Source organism: Drosophila erecta, unplaced genomic scaffold (genome assembly GCF_003286155.1).
Source record: "Drosophila erecta strain 14021-0224.00,06,07 unplaced genomic scaffold, DereRS2 tig00000000-arrow-pilon, whole genome shotgun sequence".
In the NCBI taxonomy this organism is placed as follows: domain Eukaryota; kingdom Metazoa; phylum Arthropoda; class Insecta; order Diptera; family Drosophilidae; genus Drosophila; species Drosophila erecta.
Window position 1 is genome coordinate 11,220,431 of NW_020825194.1, and position 18,299 is coordinate 11,238,729.

Genomic DNA, 18,299 nt, shown 5'->3' on the forward strand with positions numbered 1-18,299 from the left:
ATGAATGTCTGCTTGAAGCGCGGGCGTCATGACGATTCAATCTCTGCACCAGCCACTTGCGGGAATCACATTTTCCAAAGAGTCTTTAAGTTTTTCAAGACGCTTTTCCTAATGGCAAAACAATCTTCGATTATAACACCAACCATAGCACGCCTGCCACTCACGGCAATAACCATTAATAAAAATGTTTGGCTTTTAAAATTAAACGACTCCGGCCGCACGTGCCGCCAGTATTTTCGGGGAAGACAGAAACTTTGAGGCAATTTCATTTCAATTCCAAGTGTGGAATTTAAGCCCATTTGCATATCAAAACCGAGGGGAAAACTCTGCCGAGCGTGAGTCCTTTTTGCCGCGCAGCTGGCGACGATTGCGAATCGCCTTCTCGACGGAAAACAATTAGCGGAAAATTCTCACAACTTTGGCAGCGGAATTCGCGCCCAGCGATTCGACGTAATTGCAGATACTTTTCGGCATCCCAGAGGGGGGCTGTCCAAATATCATTAACATGAATTTATAAACAATCGCGGAGGGGCTTAATTAAATTTCCGCCTTTTCCAGCCAAAGGAGTAGAACTTCATTGCGGTATTCGAGCACTATGGCGATTATAATATATAAAGCATTCACAGAGCATAAATGTGTGCAAACTTTCGGCGAATGGCGATTTTTAAATAATTGTCCATAAATATAAGCGGACATAAAAAGGGCAACCGAGCGTTTAATCCGTTGTCGCATTTAATATATTGGCCATCCCGGCGAATGGCGAATAGCGAGTGGAGTAAGTAAAGCGAGCTCAGAATCCTTTGGCTCATAAAATGTCAAGGAAATTTTTATTGATGAGCCAAAGGCGAACGACGACGACAATGAAAACACAGCGCTTTCGCATCGCCGAGATTTTCTCGTCCTTGCTGGTCCTTTTCCACGTTTACTGGTAGTTGTAACTTTTTTCCCCGTTTTCGAGGACACGCCATAACCGATGGCCGGGAGTTGGGCACGATGCGAAAGTGTGTCAAAGTATATCCCGGCACCTCCACACACACACACACACATACACACTCATACATATGCACATAGCACTGGATACACTTGCTAATAGCAACGCCAACAAAACAAATCCACTGTCACGTGTATGCGAAAGACAACACACTCTTTTTGTTTACCATACATCTTTGGCTATACCTTTTTCAATATCCATGCGATTCCGCCGTAAATGCAACAATTCTCGGGCTGTTACTCGTTCACTGTCTGTTTCACTAGTCACTGTGTTCACCGGTCACTGTTTACTGGTCACTGGTAACTGGTTCCCTGCAGCGTACGAGTCGAGTCGCGTGAACGCAGCGCCAGACGTTCGATCCGCACGATGTCCCGAAATCTACTGAAACTTGGAACTGAAACTGGGGACTTTGATGACATGCATTTCAAAGACACGAAATGTTAGGCCTCGGTGTTCGCTAACAGAGCTGAGAAATGTTAGGCGACCGTTCGTGTCTGTGAGCCGAACGAATACGAACGACCTACGCCAACACGCTCAAACCTGTTGGCCGACTGAGTGTGCGGGCAACATGTTGTGTTTACGTTTTTTCAGTGGCTTTAACGGTTTGAGCGTGTTGCTGTCTTGCAGCAGCATGTTGCGCATCCCGGGCTTGGCAACAACTGCACTGGGAAACAAGAAAGACTACGGGTTACCCATCCTATTTCACCATATGTATGGTTTTACTTTTAGTATGTTTTTAATTGTCAAATGTTGCCAATGAATATTGCATAAACAACAAAATATACAAATTATGTACTTACTAATATAATCGCAAAAACGGAAGATGATTTTATTAAGATTAAATGTATTTATGTAAGCCGTATAAAAATAAATACATCAAGTTATATTTATTCTGCAGAAGCTGCATTATTCATAGCCAAATTCAAATAGAACTGAGATAAAAAATATTTGTGACAGAGACAAGGAAGCTCTGACACGGCAAAAACTAGGACAACATTGGTTCAGGAGAGGTGGTCATTGTGGGTGGACGCGTTATGCGGGGAGCTGTAACTTTTCTAATTGGCATTTTTCCGCAATGATTGCAGTTGAACACGCTGCGATAAAAGCTAATCGAATTATGCTTTTGGCAAATGCCACAACAGCTGCACGAAACCAGCAAAAACTAACAAACAATTATGGGTTCCTCGAACGGGGAATGGGGTAAATCAGAGCAGGAGACGGGTGGCTGGAACGGGTGGCTTATAACTCTGCTCCTCGCCTGCCATGTGCGGCGTCATGTCAACGCCCAGCCGAGCAGAGCGAGGAGCACAAGGAGACGCAGCGGTTTGGAGTTTCCGGCAAAAAGTTAGTGGGCAAAGGAAAGAGCCAAAAGGGATTTGTGTATGCGAAAAAATTTTACAAGCCATTAACAAAAATGTTGCGCCTCGGCATATGCCACATAAAATTCACTCAGCAGCAGCAGCAGCAGCAGTGGCAACAATGGAGGAGTCAGGCGCCTAAGTCAGGCGAACGCAGATGGAAAGCGAGTGGAACGGTCGGAAAATGAGGGGGATAACCACACTCCGAATACGCTAACCAGCTTATTTTAGCCCTACATCATCATGAGATGATTACGATTATAAAATTTACTTCAGTTTGAGAACATAAAAATTTGTCAATTGACTTTGATTACTTTACAAAAACACTTTCGAGAATCTCCCAAGTTAGCTTATTTTATTTTTATTTTCCTTTTGAAATCGCTCTTTTGAAGCCGTTGTGAAATGAAATGGCTGCAGAAACACTTTCCTTGTGGGCGGTTATGTATATGAATGGAGAAAACTCAATTATCCTTTGTGAGGGTATTGAAAAGAGCGAAAGAGAGAGAGCGAAAGGAGAAGGGACCAAAGCGAGTCGAATGCCAAAATGTGCAAGGGAAGCGATCTTGGCGCCACTGCGTCCATAGTGGGTGAAAGTCCGAGCAGTGGGTCGTGGCAGGTGGGTGCATTTGGGTGGTTCACATGGAGCAGGGAACAGCGAACGCCTGCCGGAAACCGGAAAAACAAACAAGAGAATGTTGTGGAAGGAAGAAAACACTAACAACAACAGAAAAACACATAAAAATAAAGCTGCGATACGAAAAGGCATGTAGGAAACAACAGAAGCGGGCAAAAAACAAAACGAAAACGGCAACGGCAACAAGCCAACAAAAATGGCTGGAAAACTCGCGCCTGTCGTGGAAAATGATAAATTTAAACGCAGTGACATGACAAATCGCCGCTCATTTGTATTAATCAGACAAAAAAGCGAAAAAAAGTGAAGGAATCGGGGAAATAGTGGCGAAAGCAGAGAAAGCAGAGAAATGGCGGACTAACCCTTTTGGCCCCTAACTGATGTTGCAATTATTGTTTTACGGCTTGCTTGGCTTAGCCTTCTTGCTGCAAGTGAAGCTTCCTTGGCTTCCTAAGTGAATTTTCGGGAAACGAGTGGCTGGCATTTGCATTGCACAACGTAATAATTTGAGCAGAAGTTAATTTTGCGAGAAATTAAAATTCCTTTTCGCAGTTGCAACTGCAGCCTGGCTCGTTAGGGGGCGGCAATCGGACATGGGAGGGAGTGTTTGGGCGGCCCGAGTGGCCAAGTTCATTATGTGGGCCAAAAGCATTTACTTCCGAGTGATTTATGCCCCGACTCGAGCCAGTGGATGCTGCCACAATGTCCGATTCCTTTGCAGTTGCTGCCTGCTCCTGTGTCCTGCGTCCATGTGCTGCTCCTGCTACTGGCACTCCATTCCATTTGCTCTTATCTGGCTGCTGTCAGCATGTGTCAATTTAATAAATAAACAAACAAGAACAATGATAAAACGTCTGGGCGGCAAGTGTGCTGGAGAGGGAGAACGGCACAAAGATATGTGGAGGAGTTCTCTGAGTGACTTCAAAAATGAAATGAAATAATTCCAAAAACATGAACTGAAAACGGAAACGGAAACGGGCAAGTGTCAAATGAAGAAACATGCCCCGGACAAAAGGACTTACCCACACTCGCACACAAAAAGAAAATGATGGAGAGAACGCACACAAATGCGAGAAGAAATAATACTAAAAGCCAGTATGTATCGACTATTAGATACCAGTAACCAGTATGTATGCATATTGTTAGAGGGCGTGGGCGAGGGTGTGGGTGTGGCTTGGACGCGACTTTCTACCAATTACAATTGACATTCAAAGCTGTAGCTTCGTGTACTTTGCTCAACTTTGCCAACTCTTGATTATTGCTGCAGAAATTTCAGCTAAAAGAATCTATGGTTTTTTTTCAGTGGAAGCACAAGTAATATTTGTGATTAATTTGGTTTTCCTGGTTGGTTTTTTTCCCCCATATTTTCGTACGTCTGGTCAGTGCGTGCAGCAAAATATTACGCAAACGAAACCAGCAGGAGCGACAGGCAGCGGATCAGGATTTTTGGGCAACGTGGACGTCATCAACATGGTCCGTCGAACGTGAGCTGTCAACAACTTCTGTGTGCCAGCGATGGGGTGGCCATTGTTGTTGCTGTTTCTCTGGCAGACTTCACGAAGTCATCAGTCGCAGTCACCGCCCACCGCCCACCGAATGCCACCCACTACCCTCTTTCCGCCCTGTGTTGACTTTTGCTCGAGTGACGAAATTAAATCGATGCCCAGCAAATGTCAATGCAGCTGGCGAAAAGTGCTTAAAGCCGAAGCAACTTGGAAAATAGCCCGAAAATTAAATCCCTGAACAAGTTTGCGATAAATTTGCTTACGCTGGCAACTTAATGGCGAGTTTGTCGAGGAGCTTGCAATTTTTTTGCGGGACCGCAAACGGCAGCCGGAAACCAGAGAACTAAAAGTCAACAGAAAGCCATAAGTAGCCAGTGCCAAGAAGTACGCAAAAGCTTAGCAGCAAATCACTGAACAGTGTGAAAAGCGAGTGAGACAGACAGTTGTGGCTGCTGGAAAGGATTTCCCAACAACAACTGCCAGTGCCAGGCGACCAGGCTAAGACAAGATTTTGCAGTTGTCTAATAAAGCTTAGTGCCAAATCCCAGAATTCAAATGAAACTAAGTCGAAGAATGGAGTCTTAATTGTAGCCCTTGTCTGCTGACTCACTTGAAAAAAGGAGCACTGGACAAACTTAAAGACATTTCAAGCTGTTCAGCTGCAAGTGAGTTAAGCGAATGTCCTGCTTCATTAGTCGCCCAGTGACCCGCATTTTATTTGGGCCCACTCATGCCAAGGCCGTTGAAAAAATCACCAGGTGTCAACTTCAGATGGAATAGCATTAGTAGATAATTTCCCTCATTTGACAGAAACCAGATAACATTTGCATGTACTCTTTTTAGCTCCCAACAAATACCCATATTATAATTCATCGTACTCTATTTTAAGTTTATAAATTCAGTGAAACATATTAAGCAGCTTGATGAGTAACAAAATACATTTCCTCTAATTTACTTTGAATTAAATGTAAACCTCTTTCCTTTCCCCATCCTTAAACACGCCGCTTTCTGCCTGTTGTCCTTTAAATGTGTTCGTGCACGGCGCAGAGGCGCAAAGCGGGTCCTGCCACGCCCCCCAGCCCCTACCCCTTCTTCTCCGCCCCCTTGTGACCACTTGTAAGCGCACCTGAGCGGCAGGCCAGCCGACAAGCGTCGACTGCCATTTAAATTGTGCACGCCGCAGAATGAGAAAAAAGTTTCAAATACTTCTCGCCACATGTGGACACTTGTGGGGAGTGCAAAAGGTGAAGGGGGAGCGGAGTGGGGCTGGGGCTGGGGCATGCACCAACACAAGTGCCGCGGCGGAGTGCAACGACTTCTGCCGCTGTGACAGTCCAAAACAATTTGGGGATGAATTAATTTCAGCCAGTGCCCTGCTGAATGCAACACTTTTCAACGTTTTTTACTTTGCACTTGCGCATGTGTATGTGTGTGTTTGCCAGTGTGTGGACTGTCTAAAGTGAATTTACCATCAGCCTAATCTCAGACGGGCTAGATGCCCTGCCCCCACCTGTTCATCCCCTTTCACGTGAGCCAACTCTCGTGGGGCCAACGAACGACTTCATCGCACTTAGTTAAATGAGAAAGGGCAACAAATGAGCAAAAATGTTCGCGCTTCCTGTTGTGCAGCACGTGTGTGTGTGTGGGTAACAGTGTGGGTGAGGGGTGCATTGGTGTGGGTGTGGGGCCGACAGTGGAGCTCCTCTGCCCGGCAGGTGGAAAGCACTTAAAAGCATCAGGCTGCATCTCAGTGCTGTTCAGAATTCTGCAAAACATCTGAAATAGATCTATTGCTAAGGGGCCCTAAATGATAAATAAAATTCTAAATTTGAATGCAGATTTGTAGAGAATTGCACCAGAAACATTTAGAGGTATGCCACTTCAAAATCCGATTAAGATAAGTTGAGTTATGGAGTTTAGAACTTCAGCCTTGGGACATTTCTTCACTTTTTTGTATTTCTATAACATCAAAAAAATTACAAAAAAAATAAAAAAAAAAATATTTTTAAATTTGAATGCAGCTTTGTAGAGAATTGCACCAGAAACATTTAGAGGTATGCCACTTCAAAATCCGATTAAGATAAGTTGAGTTATGGAGTTTAGAACTTCAGCCTTGGGACATTTCTTACTTTTTTTGAATTTCTATAACATCAAAAAAATTACAAAAAAAATGAAAAAAAAAAATATTTTTAAATTTGAAAGCAGATTTGTAGAGAATTGCATCAGAAACATTTAGAGGTATGCCACTTCAAAATCCGATAAAGATAAGTTGAGTTATGGAGTTTAGAACTTCAGCCTTGGGACATTTCTTCACTTTTTTGTATTTGGACATCATAACATCAGAAAAATTACAAAAAAATTAAAAAAATATACATTTCTAAATTTGAATGCAGATTTGTATAGAATTGCACCAGAAACATTTAGAGGTATGCCACTTCAAAATCCGATTAAGATAAGTTGAGTTATGGAGTTTAGAACTTCAGCCTTGGGACATTTCTTACTTTTTTTGAATTTCTATAACATCAAAAAAATTACAAAAAAAATGAAAAACAAAATATTTTTAAATTTGAATGCAGATTTGTAGAGAATTGCACCAGAAACATTTAGAGGTATGCCACTTCAAAATCCGATAAAGATAAGTTGAGTTATGGAGTTTAGAACTTCAGCCTTGGGACATTTCTTACTTTTTTTGAATTTCTATAACATCAAAAAAATTACAAAAAAAATGAAAAAAAAAATATTTTTAAATTTGAATGCAGATTTGTAGAGAATTGCACCAGAAACATTTAGAGGTATGCCACTTCAAAATCCGATAAAGATAAGTTGAGTTATGGAGTTTAGAACTTCAGCCTTGGGACATTTCTTCACTTTTTTGTATTTGGACATCATAACATCAGAAAAATTACAAAAAAATTAAAAAAATATACATTTCTAAATTTGAATGCAGATTTGTATAGAATTGCACCAGAAACATTTAGAGGTATGCCACTTCAAAATCCGATTAAGATAAGTTGAGTTATGGAGTTTAGAACTTCAGCCTTGGGACATTTCTTACTTTTTTTGAATTTCTATAACATCAAAAAAATTACAAAAAAAATGAAAAAAAAAATATTTTTAAATTTGAATGCAGATTTGTAGAGAATTGCACCAGAAACATTTAGAGGTATGCCACTTCAAAATCCGATAAAGATAAGTTGAGTTATGGAGTTTAGAACTTCAGCCTTGGAACATTTCTTCACTTTGTTGTATTTGTACATCATAACATCAGAAAAATTACAAAAAAATTAAAAAAATATACATTTCTAAATTTGAATGCAGATTTGTATAGAATTGCACCAGAAACATTTAGAGGTATGCCACTTCAAAATCCGATTAAGATAAGTTGAGTTATGGAGTTTAGAACTTCAGCCTTGGGACATTTCTTACTTTTTTTGAATTTCTATAACATCAAAAAAATTACAAAAAAAATGAAAAAAAAAATATTTTTAAATTTGAATGCAGATTTGTAGAGAATTGCACCAGAAACATTTAGAGGTATGCCACTTCAAAATCCGATAAAGATAAGTTGAGTTATGGAGTTTAGAACTTCAGCCTTGGGACATTTCTTACTTTTTTTGAATTTCTATAACATCAAAAAAATTACAAAAAAAAATGAAAAAAAAAAATATTTTTAAATTTGAAAGCAGATTTGCAGAGAATTGCATCAGAAACATTTAGAGGTATGCCACTTTAAAATCCGATAAAGATAAGTTGAGTTATGGAGTTTAGAACTTCAGCCTTGGGACATTTCTTCACTTTTTTGTATTTGGACATCATAACATCAGAAAAATTACAAAAAAATTAAAAAAATATACATTTCTAAATTTGAATGCAGATTTGTATAGAATTGCACCAGAAACATTTAGAGGTATGCCACTTCAAAATCCGATTAAGATAAGTTGAGTTATGGAGTTTAGAACTTCAGCCTTGGGACATTTCTTACTTTTTTTGAATTTCTATAACATCAAAAAAATTACAAAAAAAATGAAAAAAAAAATATTTTTAAATTTGAATGCAGATTTGTAGAGAATTGCACCAGAAACATTTAGAGGTATGCCACTTCAAAATCCGATAAAGATAAGTTGAGTTATGGAGTTTAGAACTTCAGCCTTGGAACATTTCTTCACTTTTTTGTATTTGTACATCATAACATCAAAAAAATTACAAAAAAAATGAAAAAAAAATATTTTTAAATTTGAATGCAGATTTGTAGAGAATTGCACCAGAAACATTTAGAGGTATGCCACTTCAAAATCCAATAAAAATAAGTTGAGTTATGGAGTTTAGAACTTCAGCCTTGGGACAGTTTTTCATTTTTTTGAATTTTTACAATATCATACATCAGAAAAATTACAAAAAAATTAAAAAAAAATAAAATTCTAAATTTGAATGCAGATTACAAGCAGCAAATTTCTGAGCCTTAGAACTTGGATCGATTTTATAAATTTTCCCAGGCTGAATAGCTAGATAATTCCAAACAAAAATGCCAGAACGGCAACCGTGGTGCATGTCTATACAAAAGCGAGTTGCCACGAGTTGCAGGGGCGGGTTAAGCATTCGCGGCTTTCCAAGGGTTGCCTCCTGTTGTTGTCACCGGATGGTTGATTATGCTGCATAATAAAAAGGGAAATGCCACCAGGCCACTTGCCGCCCTTGGTCGCAATTATTTGTATGTTTTTATTGGTAAATTTCGGTTTTCATTTGTTTCAATCGCGTAGTATAAACAGAATACATTCCCATGCTTTTCCCCGTACCAACCCTGAACTTTGCTTTGCGGTCACCGAAAGGCCCCGTGTGCGGCGGAAAATGGGAAAAGCGCAGAGCGCTAACGGAAAACGTTCGACAGTCGGCGGTTCAGTCGAGCGGGCCGGCGAGTCAAAAATCGTAGCCGGCCTGGCCGCCTCCCACGTTTCCACCCCCTACCAATGTGCCGCCATTCTGCTTACACTGGAAATTAGGACCTAGCTGCTTCTCCTTTCCAACGGCTTGCCACAGCTACCCTCATGGGGCAATATAGGGTATAGGAAGGAGTTTCCCTTTCCAAAGTAATGATTGCTTGATTTATATACTTTTGGATGGCCTTTTTTATGTTGTACTTTTATTATTTATTTTTTTACACTGTACGCTCCCATATTTTGCCGGTGACGTCGGCAACGGCGCGCAAACGCAAAACCGCTGAGGCGTGAACTTCTGGCGACGAACGACCCGCCGCTTTTGCCCGTCCGTTTATCTAGCCTGTTTACACTGGCGCGGCTTGTCTAGCATAAAGTTACCTTCTTGGCTGCCGTTTGGAGATTCATTTCGCCAAGTCTTAGATACATATTCAATTTTATGCTTGGCATGTGCCGCCAAGGTAAACTTTGCCCCAGCGTCTGCCGTTGACTCAGATTCGGATTCGGATTCAGATTCAGATTCAGTTGCGGAATCGGACTGAGAGGTGGATTCCAATTGCCGTTCAGAACCGACTTTGCTCGCTGATTACTTGACATATGTTCAAGGTGTTTGCTTTGTGCGGCGACGTGTAAAACTGTTTTGGTTACTTCTTCCGGTTCCTCTCGCCTTTTTGGGGCTGGTCGAAGGTTATTTTCGGCCAAGCTGCGCTCGTAAAGTTCCTTCCGGCCCCCTTATTATCCGCCCCACTCACCTCACCTTCTGGGAGTCACGGTTCTTGGTCTGGCGAAACTTGACAGCTGCGTGATAAATGAAGCGCATGAACGACACAGAATGCAACAGCAGCGGCAGCAGCGGCAGCAGCAGCAGCAACATCGCAAGATGCAACGGCAAACACAAGCGACAAAACAGCAAGGCAACCCCATTGACCTAGGCCAAGAGCCCTTCAAGCTGGCCAAAAGCACCCGCTAGTCACCCTGTACCCCCTTGCCATGGCAAGTTTGTAACAAAATTTACTAATTTAATTTTTGCAATTTGGTCGAGTTTTTGCGTGCTCTTTTTGCCGTTCTTACCCGCTTCCTTAGCATATAGGGCAACCCAAACACCACCAACGCCCACCCACCGCTTACCATACCCCTCCCCCTCCCCTTCCCCGCACAAGGATGTTTGCAACGTGCTGCCAGTGGCACTTGCAACATTTCGCGACTGATGCAAGTGGCACGTTTCGTGAGCTGAAAACGCCGAGGCTACCTACATAAACTACACAAGAGAAAAACTGTCAATTTAATCCACCTAGACAATCTCATTATTATACTTTAGTAAACAAAACAGCTACAAAAGTAACTCGATCATTAAATATAACTAATCTATTTGCAATAAGATACTCACGCTTTGTCGCAGGAGATGCAACAAAAATAATAAAACATTTATACATAGAATTGCTATAGCTATAGGTATTCCTAGTAAACCTTATTTGGATTGCTATATCTAATAAAAAAAAGGGTAATGATTATATTTCATGAACAATGACCCTTAAGCTTGTAGTCCCACTAATATTTCTTTGTGTATATGGTAGTCCCGTCAACGCGGCAACTAATGTTGCATTATTAAGTTTTGAACTTTGTTGTGAGGCGACATCGTGCATCCGTTCGGCAACACCAAAAGCAACAACAACAACAGTAGCAGCAACAGCAGCAGGAACAACATCCTTTTGCCTCATTGCTGCGAAGATGCAGCTGAAGGTGTCAATGTTGTGTATATACACCCATGTATATAAATTGTGTGTACCTTGTTAGATCATTAAGAGTCCATTAGTCATTAAGTGCGCAGGCGAATGTCAGTGCAGCTGTTGCCGCCCCATCCTTAAGCCGCCCTCTACCGGCGAATATATGAAATTCCATTTGATTTTAATGGGAAATTTGTTGGGTAAGCGAGCCAGAGGGAAAGTTTGCTGGGTCGGGGTGTTTTGCGATGGCATGCTTCAAAAATCTTGGCAGCTAATAGACACCTGACTGCCGCGCTCATGTGGAAGGCCCGATAAGGCCTTCTCATGTGAGTTATGCGGCTTATCTGCGCTGGAAAATGGGTTAGCGGGTGCTCTAGATGGGTCGCCTACTTGAAATTAGTTTGGGATTGAAAAACATCAACTAAGACCATAAAAATCCCAGTTACTTTCGGTTACTTTAACGGTTTACGACCATCGTGCGGGCCCAAAACGGTTAATTAAACGTTGTCTCCTTAACAACAGGGTGTGTATGGCCGATACGGCGGATTCGGGGTTTCAGGGTTTTGTGGCAGGGGCAGGGGCACAGAGGTCGCTCGAGCGTGAAAACTAATTGTAGACCAGAGTGAGCCAAGTCGAGAATGTATTCGGATTACCCACTCGAAAGAAGGTTGGACGCATAGCCAGCCAAGCGTTTAACGTGACAAAAAACCAGAGTTGGGGAAACCAGCTTGTAAAACATAAAAAACCAAAATATATGAAAAGGTGAGTAGGATATAAAACAATACATTATTTATAGCGATAAATTTAATCTGCTTCTGTATAAAACCCAGAAACTCGCCTACAAAGTGCAACAGACAAATGTTATTCATAGACTGATAATGTCACTTTGAGTGTTAGATACCTAAAGAGTAGGTATGCAAACAAAGATGCAATAGCGAAATACAGAGCATGCACCACACACATACACACGCATTAGTGGACAAATGTGTGCACCATAAATTCCAGTTGCAAAGCAGCAGAAGCCACTATGAAAATTGACAGCAGAAACGGCAGTTGGAGGAGGAGCGAAAGGCAGGCAACTGAAACTATCCAGCACTGCACACCTGCAATAACATGAGCTACCCCACATCCTCTCATGAAATTATCCCCCCAGGCCTCAGGAGTCGCTCTAAATGAAATTTAGCCGGGTTTCGTTTTCACTTTAATCAAAAACTTTTTGCCACGCCACCGTAATTTGCATTCATTTTCTTTTTACGCTAAATAACTTATTATCTAAGCAGTGCTTGGGTGCGAGTGTGTGCAAGTGTGTGCGAGTGTGTGTGAGTGTGTGCGAGTGTGTGCGAGTGTGTGTTGTGTATTGTGCATCGGAACGTGAGGCGTATTTAGCAGTAAAGGATGTTAAGCAAAATGCTGGTGGCTGTGTAAGTTGATGAGCCGAGAAGTAGAGTTTTTGGCAAATGCACTCAAAATACACATGCTCAAGTACCCCAAGGGAAAATGGTACGAAAATATTCAATTTGTTTTAAATTATTTAGTACGGTATTTCTAATGTCTGAAGGAAGTACATGTTCAAGTCTAAGAAGGTGAATAGAATCCTTTATCGCTTAAGTGCAATCCCTTTCAAACGCGAATTGACTGATTCGTGGTTCACGTTCGAGACCAATTCTCCCACTTCTTCAAGTCCTGGCAGTGACATGAAAACATTTGCTCCAAAAAGAGGCTGCCATTAATAAGCTGCACGAGCAGCGTTTGTGGGCGTGGTTGGTGGAACCCAGTGGATATGGTAGATGGATCGGGAGTGGAGCAGCTGCCATGTTCGCGTTCCACTTTGACTGGCTGAGATTAGTCCTGCGGAGCGACAAGGAAGGACACATGTTGCCTGATGGCTGAATGCCTTGGCGCTGTTATTAGTGTATCTCTCTGTCATTTAAGTTGCAGATATTCCGCCCAGATCTCGTCCCAGCTCCTTCACAGCCATTTGTTGTGCAGTTTCTTCGCCCGCTCCATCTCGTGCTGGCACATTTGCGGTTTGGCCCATGGAGGGCTGGGGCGGGGGATACTGCTGCGTTTTTGATAACATTTTAATGAAAACTGTCAGTTGCAATGTGCCAGCGAGTTGGCAGTGTTCCGCTGCTTCCTCGCCAACTTCACGCCACGCCCAAACGCCCCCAGGCAGCTGCTTTGTCAAGTGTGAATTCAACACTTGTGACTTGACATTTTTAGGCGAAATGCAGCGGCAGCGTAGACCCAACAGCCAACACCCAACAGCCAACAGCCAACATCCAACAGCCAGAAGCCAAGAGGCAACAAAAAGCGGCGAGCAACATCAACAGCCGCGGCAATCTTCATAAGTTGCGCATACGCCCCGTATGCCGGCCGCCCTTTAGACCACAGCTGTGCATTAGGCAAACTCGCCTGCGAAATGACTTAAAATGAATGCGCGAAACAATTCGGCGGGCTGCTTTGTTTGCCCGGACGAGGACTCTCGACTTGAACCGCGGCTGCAGCCTCTGCGTTGCCACTGCCTCATTTTGCCGTGCTGCTCATTTCGGTGGCTAAATTAAAATTGCATCCCAGCAAATGCGCTGAGGTCGTCGAGGGTCTGGCTTGGTGTGCAGCAGGAAAAAGTGGGGGAATGCTCAGGGGAAAATGGCAGCGGGATGCTTGTCTTATTTAAGTTTTACGCTGCCACCGCCGCAGCCGCATGACGATATTTGCTTTCGCTTTTTGCGCTTTAGCTGCGAGAATTCGCCTTAATTAACGAAAAATTTAGCTTCGTCCTGGTGCAAATTGAACTAAAAAAAATTGCAATAAATGTGGTCGAATTTGGCAATGCTCTCGTAGCTATTTCGGTAAGAATAGGGACGCGTGTAGCTACACAACAAAATATCGATGTATGCAATGGACAAACCATCAACACCATTTATATTTAAATGCTCGAAAGAGCAATCGACAATCGGCTATAACAGCGCACCCTTGTAGTTACCTGAGGATACTACAAAGAAATGATTAGCATAATCATGTTCTTGTCCACGATGGCTGCCACCTGCATCCGGTGGATTAACATTTTAATTGTAGCAGCGGAAATGAGCTTTAGCGCACTTCGGCTTGTGGTGGAAGGCGTCAAAAAGCGTAGCCAGAAGCCCGAAGCAGGCAATCAACGGGACCGCAGGCAAAAATTGCATTTCCGAGCCCAAAAGAGGATCAGGGCCAACGCAGCAGTGTTCCTGGAGCTGAGTTCGGCTTTTGTTTGCGCATCAAATTGCAATTGCAATTGCTTTGTGTGCATACATAAGCAACGGCTGCAGGTGCTCGCATATACATATATATGTATACATGTGTGTGTGTGTGAGTAGCCCAAGCGGAAATAAAACCAAAACGGATATGCTTACTAAGTACCCGAACACTGCGGCCACATCCGGCGGCGCTGGATGCGCTGATATATGTATGTATGTGTGCGTGCTGTATGCGGCTGTTGGCTTTTGATGTTGTCGATGTGCTGATGTAGACCTCAATGCCCCTTCTCCTACACCCCTGGCCAGGTGAGCTTCAGGCAGCCGGTGTCTGTTTGCATTCACTGCGGTATTTAGTCCATTGATTTCCCCCACTCGTCGGATTTTATATCTATCAAAATTGATCTGGGATGCGAAGCGAATGGAAGGAGTTTCTCCAGCTCATTGCATTGCCATTGAAGGGCGAAAAACACTGGCTGAGTAAATTTAAATCCACTCAAGCAGCAAGCGCAAGACGTACTCTGGCAAATTGCTGTCGGTTCAGCTCAGTTCGGTTCGGTTAGGTTCGGTCAATGGAGTCGATGTGGAGGCAGAGTCCTCCAGGGACACTCACAGATTGAATGTCAGAAGGAATATCATATGCGCGACAAAGCAAAGTTTGCACAGCAGATAGTGGGTGGCAGGTGGTGGGTGTTGTCTGCACTGGCTAAACTTGCGGTGCCAAAAGTTTCCAGCAAACCTGAAACTTAGTTACCCCCGTTCGTTGTCCTTTTTCAGTTGCATGCGGTTTTTGGCTGTCGCTGCAACTGCAATTTTCCCGAAAGTATATCACACCTTTAATATACCACCCCAGTCTGCAAATTATTCTAAAATGAAGCCATGGCGGCTTAGTTCTTGTTGCGCTGCTGAAATTGCGCTGGCGAACCGTTAAGCACCGCAGCGCTCACCCAAATTAATCCCTTTAAATGAATTTCCAGCGAGACAGCTGCTGCTGATCCTGCTGCTATGGTTTTTCTGCTCATTTCACGCTGACTGACCTTCGTCACATTTCAGCAAATAAATTTCATAATTTCGGGCGCCAGGAAAGATAAAAGCAAGACCCCCGGGGCACATTCCGCAAACTGTATATGGTGAGAACAATAAATTGAATATCATTTGTTTATTCGGTCCAATGCCTTTGTCAACCGACATGGTCGACGTCGCCAATGCCGTCCAAACACACACACACGCACACGCACACATGAGCAGGCGCATAAAATGTAATAAAATGCGAGCATTGCAGGTGTCAACCCAAAAACCGACGACCAACTGTCCACTGCGAGAAGCCCAGAGATGCAACAACGGGAGATGAAGCACAGCGTTCCGAAGGCCACACTTTGAAGCCAAAAATATGCAACACAGCACACGCACGACTGCACTGTGAACAATTGGTATGTAATTGCAGCAACAGCCTAGAGAATGCTGAATGCATTTTCAAAGAAAATTCATTGGCTTCGATTTAAGCCTTACTGAAACAAATTTCGAATGTATATGAAATCCGTAAGCGTCCAACTTAGCTTCATATCGCGAATATACATATATCATTGCATATATATTTTTTGATTTATTAGGCACCTAACAATATGCCTAACGATTTCCTCAGTGCGCTCGCAGCACACACAATGATGTGCTCATATTTATGCAATTTAAAGTAAAACACAAAACTGTTGCCGCTGTTGGTCAACATGGCGTATAAGCAATGTCTGCCATGCAGCCCGTCACACACACACACACACCAGCACCGACACACAGGGAGAAATGGAGAGAAATGGAGAGAGAGAGAGGAAGAGGGAGGATGGAGGACGGAGGGAACGCGCTTTCAGTGAAAGATACGCAGCATGATGGCATCTATCCTGCTGCTCTCGCTGTCGCCCTTGCTCCTTATATTTTTTTCAATGTGCAAAAATGTCGAACGCGCTTAGGACTTGGCTTGGGCGGCCAGCGGCGACGCTTTGACACGAAACAAATTTAACTTTTCATCTCCAGCGCTCGTCACTGCCAGCGTGTATATGTATGTGTGTTTCGGCCGTGTGTGTGGGTGAGTGGGCGGGCTGTTTGGATTGAAACACCAATCGGTATGCCGCCCTTTTGCATGCTTCACGCTTTGCTGCATACTTTCAGGCGCAAAGCGATTTTGCGTTTTTGGCATAGGACAGTGTGCAATGTGAGTGGGTCAGAAGAAAAAGGATGAGGAACGGCAGCGGCGCAAAAAACGGGGAAAAGCGAAGTGAGCAACGTTGGGAAAAATGCATAAAATATGCGCATATATAATTTGACTAGGCGTGCGTCCAGCTAGAGGTGTGTGTGTGGGTGTGTGAGTGGGTGTACGTACAACAAAGGTGTGCGAAGGCCACTGTTGTTGTTGGCTTTGGTTGCATTACTTTCATAAATATGCATGCGGCGTGCGGCAGTTTGTGCTTTTAATTAAAATGCAACGCCGCTGCAGCAGCGGAAAAAAGAAGGGAAACTACAAAAAAAAAATAAGGCGGAACTGCACACATATTTGAAGTTCGCCTTGCAATTGATTGAATTCCTTGAGCTTGTGGCCCATTTTCTACATTCGCCTCCTTTTTTGCCCTTATCCTTGGACAGCATATTTCAATTACATAGAGTGCGACGATGGGCGTGGCTCCTTGGTCAGCTAATTTCTGTCACTAGTCCAATGGATTTCCCTTCAAAACTTCTCACTATGAGTTCGGTTCGTTCGGGAACGAAACTTTTCCTAATTAATTCATGCAAATGTCCCCTCTTGCGAAACAACTGTCAAGAGTTTGAGGCTAATTATGCGGAGGATTCTCCAGAAAACCAGTTTCCTCGGCCCGGCGAAAAGCATTGACATTTTGTCAATGTTGTCAGCATAAAATCCCGAGCAAAAGTGTCATAAACTCCGGGAACAGCGCGCTGTTTTGTAAAATTAATTAAACAAAAATGTAGGAAAAGTACAAATAATTTTCCGGCGCTATCACTTGAAAGTCACTGTCGAAAAGGGAAAGAGGAGTGGGGACAGGGTACAGAGGAAAAGGGAAACGTCGTCGAAAGTCCAACTTAAATGAAATTCGGTTCGGGGGGAAATGAGATAAAAAGGGGAAAGCTATTGCAAGGATCTGGAAAATATTTATGGAGCGAGCAGGACGAGATAGCAGTCATATGCCCTGCTTTCTGCTGCAGCAAACTGTTCATTGGCTCTTTGATATTTTTAAACAAGCCCCAAGCCCTCGGGCACGATCATATTTATGGTGAGATTAGTGCGGGAGTTGGTTTGCTCGGGAAATGCTGCTCCAGCTCCTGTCTAAGTCGGCCATAATAATAATGTAATTTGCAACAAAAGGTTGCGCACGGCAGCGAGAAGGGCTGAGCTGAGCAGAGCGGAGCGGAGCGGAGCACAACAGCCAAATAAACTCGGGCAAAACAATGGAAATTGCACTTAAGAAAATGAATTGCATGCAAATGAGGTGCAAGGAGGCGGCGGTTGGCAGGCTGGGAGGTTCCGCGGGCTTCGCGGTTGCGGGGGCGTGCCAGGCAGCCGCAAAACAAGACCACAAGTCAACCAGGGAACAACCAGCAACAACAATCACTAGAGAGGTGTGCGCACAGGGGGGTTTTCCAGGACTTCAGACGGCGGGAGGGGGGATTGCGAAAGGGGGAGCTGTGGTCCCAACCAGGCGTTAAAATGGCATTTACAGCTCGGCTCTCGATGCTGCCATTTTGCACCGCTGGCGTAGCGCTATAAATTTTCCATGGAAAATTTCGTACATTTGATTTTCACCAGCTTTAACGACATTTTAATGTGCGTGGAAAACACAAACAGGAAAACAACTTTCCACCCCCACCCCCACGGTCCTCCAATCGCCCCATTTTCCGCCAATCCCTCGTTCGCTGCACTTCCG

General features: G+C 43.4%; 1 long non-coding RNA gene across 1 annotated transcript in view; it reads right to left on the reverse strand.

Moving 5' to 3' along the window:
• Positions 1-1,397, reverse strand: part of LOC26526861 — a 32,780-nt gene extending 31,383 nt beyond the window's left edge. Inside the window, exon 1 of the long non-coding RNA XR_003407610.1 lies at positions 1,177-1,397. This is a non-coding gene — a long non-coding RNA (uncharacterized LOC26526861). The remainder of the gene's footprint in view (positions 1-1,176) is intronic.
• Between the last annotated feature and the right edge of the window lie 16,902 nt (positions 1,398-18,299).